The sequence below is a fragment of the Condylura cristata genome, unplaced genomic scaffold, assembly GCF_000260355.1.
Source record: "Condylura cristata isolate star-nosed mole 26May11 unplaced genomic scaffold, ConCri1.0 scaffold00002, whole genome shotgun sequence".
NCBI lineage: Eukaryota > Metazoa > Chordata > Mammalia > Eulipotyphla > Talpidae > Condylura > Condylura cristata.
In genome coordinates, this window is record NW_004567103.1 from 86779694 (window position 1) to 86787761 (window position 8068).

Here is an 8068-nt window from a genome sequence, read left to right on the forward strand (position 1 = left end):
GAGCCAAGTACATTGTCTCCTGAAATCCTCACTCACAAGATGGCCACAAGCCCTGCAGCAGCTGATAGGTGCTCAGAGTGAGCAACAAGAAGTGGGCCCCACTCAGATGGACAAAGGGACTTTAGCGAGGTCCACTCTTCTTTGCCAATGAAGCTTAATAACTTGGCTCTTGACCCCCCAGCCCTAAGACCTCTATAAAGCAGCCCCAGCGGCCTCCCTGGGGCTCCATTTCTTATTCTGTTGCTTTTCAAGAAATCTTTCTTTCCACCAGCATTTAGTTCATTTTTCTAACCTTAGTCTCATGATACTCAAGGACCTGGGTTTCTTTTGGGGAACTGGGCACCAATTTGTCCAGGAGCCCCTAGATATTCACGTTGGACTAGGGCTTCTTATCTCCCAGCAGGTGAAACAGCAGCCAACACTCACCTGTATCAGCCATCTCTCTCTCTCCTTTCAGGGTTCTCCTGATACAGTGCTTCCTCTCTGATGACTTGCCAAGCCTGACTCTCTCCTGAACCCCTGCAAGGGCCCAAGTCCCATACTTAGATATCTGTGTAAGAAAGTACAAATTCCCCACTGATATTCTTGAACTAATATTATAGTCACCATTGAAAGTGTCTTCTTTTTCTCTCTGTCACAAAAACCTACATTCAAGTGTTTTCGCTGGGCCAGTGGAATGGATTCCATACATAAATGTAAAACTAGTTCTGTCTACAAAACTGCCTCTTTTTGATGATAACTCTAATTATGTATGGATGTCAAAGAGGGGATATGAGTTCTACTACACCTTCACACATCTTGTCCCTCATCTCTACTGAGCCACAAAATCTTTCTTAACACAGTTCTCGAAGCAGCTATGACTGGCAAATCCAAAATTGCATGTATTGTATACCATGAAGAATTTGGTTGTCTTTATTCTCAGTTCCTGGAGGGCAGCCTCTAAATCTTTGTACTTCCTGATTCACAGCAGTGTCTTGATTATTAATGGTGGATTCTGACAGCTTCTACTAATGAGGTGACTCATGGTGTTCCCCAAGATAGTTTCAGGATGGAGGCTGCCATGCCAATCATAATAACAGGGGTGGGGCTTGAGCCAAGTAATGTCAGTCCAGTCTCTGGCCTCTGGGGAAGGCAGGGGCTGGCTGGAGATCAAGTTTAACTACATAACCATGACACAGTTGTGGCTGTATAAAGAAGTCCCATAAGAACACTGGATGCTGAGGCTCAGGTGAGTTTCCTGGTTGATAGATGTCAATCACGGATGAGCCTGGAAAGTGATACAGAAGCTTTAGCATTTGGGGGCCTTCTCAGACCTGGCCCCATTCATCTCTTCATTGACTGACTTGTATCCTTTATAATAAATCCATCATTATAAACAGAGCACTTCACTACATCCTGTGACGCATTCTAGTAAACCATGGAACCTGAGGTGTTTGTGGTCACCCCGAACTGACAGTTGATCAAAGGCATAGGTGGCCTAGAATACCCAAAGTTTGCAGTTGGTGTCTGAAGTGAGAGGAATTGTGTGGCCTGTGACGTCTGGGGCAGTATCAGAGTCAAGATTGCACATGGAGTCAGCCAACAACTCTCTGTCCTCTGTGTGTCCACTTTTATCCACTCAGTCAAATGCAGGACAGCAAGCCTGGTGTGGGCCACGCTGCGGGCCAGACCATGAAGTGACAGTGGAAATGAAGAAGATGAGGGCAGTCGTGTGCTTCCACCCATCCCATGTGTGCTGTTATAAAACCAAGCCCTGGGGCCAGGAACTCAAGCAGTGTGGGTGCCCAGGCCCAGGGAAGCCCTGCGAGTGAGCCACCTTGCCCATATCCTTAATGCCCCTGAGGCCCCCCACCAACAGGTGGGGCTGGGCACAGTGTGCTGATCTCCCAGTAGACAGTCCGTGGGTGTGACCCTATGACCCACCGTGGCCCCCTCAACTCCTGGCTGACATTGGCTTTTTCCTCCTGTCTCCCTCTACCCATCCCTTCTCTCCAGCATCCCTATTTGGGATCACCTTCCAAATAGTCTCCCTGCATCCAAGCTTCCTTCAGAGTATGTTTCCAGGAGAGCACAACCGTTGTGCGAGGCCCTGAATTTCAGGGTCTGTCACTCTCCACAGCCTTATGCTAGGAGAGTATGAGGAGAGGCTTAAAGGTGTACCACCAGGAAGGCCCAAAACTGAATTATTTAAGATCCTTGAAAAAAAGAAACAATTCAATTTCTTCCTAAGCAGGGAATACAAGTATGGGTTTGGCATAGAGGGGATCAGTTTTCCTACAAAGCATGCATTGTGTTGCTAACAATTCTGTGGTGTGATCCCATCTCTTATCTTCACCCCAAAAGTGTCCAGAACAATCATACACTATCTCAGCCACATGGTTTTTATATCTAAGTTGTTCTAAGATTTCATCAAATTTCATCACATTTAACTGCTTCAAAAAAAAGGTGTATGGTCTACAAAACCCTAATCTGGTTTAGCAGAATATTTGTGCAGCCAGGAGTGAAAGCCTGGGCAGTCAGAGACTGATGCCAGGAGGTGGGTCCCCACGGCAGTCACAGTTGGCATCAGACATGGCCAGCACAGCAGTGAGCAGCCTCGTGGAACCACAGATCATATAAAGCACCCCACTTAAGGAACTCTGATTTCAAAAAATCAGAACTTTCAAGACAAATCATGAGCTTATTTTGATTATTTGAATTCTTCACTTTTAAAAAGATTTCTGAATTCTTCACTTTAAAAAGATTTTCAATTGACTTTAGAGGTAGAAGTGTTAAGAGAGAAGTTATTAGAATGACTTTAACTAGTACAAGGATAAATACAATGGAGTAGTGAGTCACTATAATTCAGAGGAACTATGTCTATATTATTATTTTTTAATTTATTTTTACATCATTCTTCATTTTGTATCTTTTCCTTTTGTACAACCATCTCGGTTGTAATGTCCATGGATTCACCAGTGTTGCATCACCTGGGCACCTTTCCCCTCCCATTTTTGATCCTATTCCCTACCCCACCCACTTAAAATGTCTCTGGTATGTAGTTATTCATCTGTATTCTCATACAGAGAGGCAAATGAATGAAACAAAGCAATGCTTATAATATGGTGCCATTTATGTAAGAAAGGGGCAGAAATGGGGATGGACAGATGGATGGATAATAGGTAGATAGATGATATATAGATGTTAAGTTTTAGAATACCCTAAAAAAAAAGAAAGATAAATAAAAACTAATTTTTTGTATATTTATTTATATTAACATCATTCTTCATTTTGTGCATTTTTTCATCACAGTTGTAATCCCCTGGACTTCCCACCACCACTTCACTTTACCCACATATATCACCATAGTCCCTGTGCTCTGCCCACCCTAGTTTTGATCCTGTTTCCCTTTCCCAACCCACCCCCCCCACCTTAAAATGACTCTGGTTTATAGTCGTTCATTATTTTTAACAAAACCAATGGGTTTTTTTGTTTGTTTTTTTAAAGATTTATTTATTTATTCGTACAGAACGAGGGTACAGGCAAGAGGTGCAGGGGCTGTGAGAGGTTTCACCAGAGACAGAGTGGGGAGCACAACAGGCAGATTGATGAAGTACACTGCTGAGGGGAGCAGCAGGTGGGTCAGGAGATGTCTGCCGTGTCATGTGGGTCACCTCCAGGGCTGGGAATCGAACTCATGCTGAAATGTCTTTAGCTTCTTAGTGCTGTGCTTTAACCCACTGTGTCACCAGGGAGGGCCACACCAAACCAATATTTTAATCTTTCCTGGGAGTTAAAAAAGGAGTGAAGGGGACAGTAGGGAAACAAGACTTCTGTGTGTAACATTTTTAATAGTTATATTTTACAAATGTTTTACATAAGTTTTAAATTTAGACACCAAGAGAAAAGAGTCTCTTAAAATATGAAAGTAAATGGAATGATTGAGTCCTGCTGTGTGTAAGTGTGTGCATAACCATGTAAAGGAAAACAAGTACTTCAAGGAGCTTTAAAATGCAGCATTTTGACTACACATGCCAAGTAATTTCCTGTGGATAATAAAAAAGGAAAGACATCATAAACTGCATTCAGTACTCATATTATTGGTATTGATATTTTAATTCAAGGATTAGGTTACCATTGTTAGAACCACAATTTTCAGCATAAAAATGATACAGTCTAAAATCAAGGAAGTATGCATCCTATATGCTTAAAAATGAATTAAAAGTAGTAGAATGAACTCATATTGCCTTTTTCTCTTACAAAGAGCACATTTTCTAGCTGTGGCCACCTGGAAATACTGAGCACACTCACACGCAGATGATGCTCTCTAAGTACCATTTGCCTGGGAAATTGACTAATTTCAGTTCAAGGGCTTAAAATGTGTAAAATGAGACCTCGGAGCCAGAAAAGACCGGTGAGGTCATAGTGTAACAAGACATAGGTTTCATGGACTCCACCCCCACTCCAGATGCTGGAACTACTAATCCCATCAATACCAAGGAGAATCACTCTGAGACGTGAGGGCAGAGCTGAGCAGCCAGGTTGGGATAAAACCAGACATGTGGGCTCTGGGGGTCTCTTGGCCTGGTGGTTGGCAGCTGGTGGTCTGGCTCTCCATCGGTTTTCAGCGTGCTGGTGGAGTCCAAGTCAGCAGAACTGGTAGGACATTCTAGTTAACATGTATTTCTCTCCCTCTTTCCCTGGGTTGTTTCTTTGCCTTTCTCCTTGCAAATAAATCCATTATGGAACCTTTGTGTGTGTGTCCACAGAACAACTGAATCTTAAGTGCGCAGGTGGTGGCCCACAGACAGGCAATCCAAATGGGGTGCCCTGTAACAATAGGATGGTGGCACTGGGCAGCAAGAGTCACCTCAGCAGCTGCTCAGCTACAGAGGAACCATCCAGGCTATGGTGGGCAGAGAGGCAGGGTCTGCAGCAGATGTAAGGGAACGAGGATCCTGCACCCACAATGGGTACAAGGGTGCAGTGGGAGGGTGGGGTTGAAACCCAGTCCATGTGTGTGGGGAACTGAGCAGGGTGGGGATGCAAAAACCTAAGCATATATGGGTCACCCTCGCCCCTCATTCTTAGGCCTAGGAAGAATAGCAGCAGAAGCTGGAGACACACTGCGAGAGGGGTAGACTCCCCAGTCCTCAAGGAGCCAGGGCTGGTGAGAAAGGGACTGTCCTCTGATCCCCGGGCTCAACTTGTTAGAGCACCAAGTGCAAGTGTTGTTCAAGAGCCACAGGGGGGCTATTAGTGGGGGGGGAGTCCAATAACCCAGTGTTTCTCTCGGCATTTTGTTAGTCTCCATCTCTGTGGGCCCTACATTCCGAGCGTGTTTGGGTTTCTGCAAGATTAGAGAGGGAATCTTGTCCCTTGGGTCTTCCCACAAACAGAACTCACTGCTCGGGGCTGTTCCAGTGGCACCCTGGGCTTTAGGCCCTGCATCAGACCTATGTCAACCCCCTAGCAGGACTCCTCCAAGCCCCACCCCAAACCCTTTGAGAACCCTCCTTACTCCTCCTGAAGGGTAGATGCTAAGGAAGCTGTCCTTATAGGACATTTGCTATAGGAATTCCTGGGGGAGTACCCCTGCACCACCCTGCAGGCCCCAGAGAGCTCAACGGAATCAGGTGTGCTTAGCCTGGGGTTACACCTACCTGCAGGCCCCGAAGCAGTGGCTGGAGGGTCTCGACTGCACAAGCACCTCCATGTATCCATCCTGCCTGCTGGTGGTGGGTGTTTGGTTGTTTCCATACGCAGCCATCCAGCCGCCATGCGGTTGTGTACGTCCCCACCTTGTCAGATGGGGTCATTGGGTTCTTTTTGAGCAAATGTTTGACCAAAATGTTAGTGCCTTGGACTCGAGTGTAACTGTTGCTCAGGGGTGTATGGATATTTAGATTTAGAGGGTACTATCAGAGCTTTCCAGAAAACTGGAAGGCTTCACTCTCCCATCAGCTGAGTTTTCAGACAGCTCCTTTTGGTCAGTGACCTCTTTGACATTTCAGATTATGAGACTAACTTTTGCCGATCTGTTGACACTGGAACTTCTGTGTGGTTTATGTTCATGTTCCAAGAGTAAAGTTGACGTCCTCATGTGTTGTTGGGTATTAAAAATCCTCATGTAAATTTTTTGTTCATGGGGTTTGTTTGTTTCCCTTATGTTTTTATTTATTTGCATTAATTCTTACTTCCTCTTAGCAATTAATGTGCTGTAAATGTTTTTCCCATTTATGTTCCAAACAAAATAATACCAACATACATACACATAGTAAAAAATTGCTGAAAACCAATGATATGAATAGAATACTAAAACTATCAACAGGAAAAAGGGTAACATACAAGGGAACATCAATCAGACTATGAGGAGATCTTGCAACAGAAAAGTTATAAGCACAAAGGACTGGAAAGAGATAATCAATGTACTTAAAGAAAAAGACTTCCAGCCCAGAATCCTCTACGCAGACAATCAAAACAGAAGGAATAGTAAGTACTCCATTGGAAAAAACAAAACGACAATCAGCCACATATAAAAGAAATCCTGGGGATTATTCTAAAGCAACAGAAGAATGGATATCAAGGCCACACCTAAATTATACAACATGGAAGGGAAGAAAGGTAACAGTGTGGCACATTAGAAACAACCAGGCACCAGAATGCCCAGTGGATCTCAAAAATAGTCCATCATATACTAACCTCTGTAGAAACCTCAAACAAAAAAGTAATAGAAGTAATATTAAGTAACAACATATATGATGAAGGAAATGGAAACTAAACCAAAAATAATAGGAATACCTCAAAAATAAAAAATAAAAAACAAACTAAAAAGAAGACATGGCCCTCCCTGGTGGCGCAGCCGGTTAAAGCACTGCACTAAGAAGCTAAAGCCACTTCCGCATGAATTCGATTCCCGCCTGCCCGGGAGGAGATGCACATGGTGAGGCAGACCTCTCCTGACCCGCCCGCTGCTCCCCTCAGCAGTGTACTTTGTCCATCTGCCTGTTCTGCTCCCCACTCTTTCCCTGGTGAATCCTCTCACCCTCCACATCTCTGACCTGTACCCCAGTTCTATATGAATGAATGGATAAATCTTTAAAAAAAAGAAGACATAAGACAAGCAAACTAAAATGAAATATAAACTACATTTATATTTCAACAATCACCTTAAATGCTAATAACTTACAGAAGATATAGACCAGATTTCAAAACGAAGCCCAACTTTCTACTATTTACAAAACACTTACTTGACCAACAAAGATAATTGAGGGAAGGTAATTGCAATGTAAGTTCATATTAAAAAACAAAAATCCCAAAGAATCAAACTAGTATTACATCTAAGCAACTCAAACAAGAGGAGCAAGGAAAACCCAAAGCTAGTCAAAGGGAGCAAATAATAAAAGACTACAGAAAGATCAAAAAGACTACACAAAAAGCCAATGAAAAGGTGGTTCTTTGAGAAGATAAAATAAATAAATCCTCTGTAGACTAACAATAAAAGATAGAAAAATTAATGGATACACAAATGAAAGAGGCAAAATCACTCTAATTAGCACAGGTATACAAAAGATTATGAGATCGTTATGAACAATTATATGCCAATAAATCCAGTATCTTGTGGAAATTGATAAATTTCTAGAGCAACATAATCTACCAAAACCAACTCAGGAAGAAACAGATGAACTAAACAGATTACAAACATGGAAATTGGAACAAAAATAAAAAATGTTTGTAAAAATAAAAACCCAGAACCAGATAGCTTTACAAATTAATTTTATCAAACTTTTAAGGAACTAATGCTCATCTTGCTCAGGTTATTTTTTAAAGTAGAAGAAAGACTCCTCCCTAATAAATTTTAAAGTGCCAACATTAACTAAATACCAAATTCAAGCAAGAAGAGTACACAAAAAATAAAATTATAGACTAATATCCTTGGAACATCAAATACAAAATTTTCAACAAATTACTAACAAGTCAAATTTAATAGTATGTCACAAAGATAATACACCATGATCAAGTGGGATTGATCCCAGGGATACAACTATGGTTTAATATATGTAAATCAACATAATATACCATATCATCA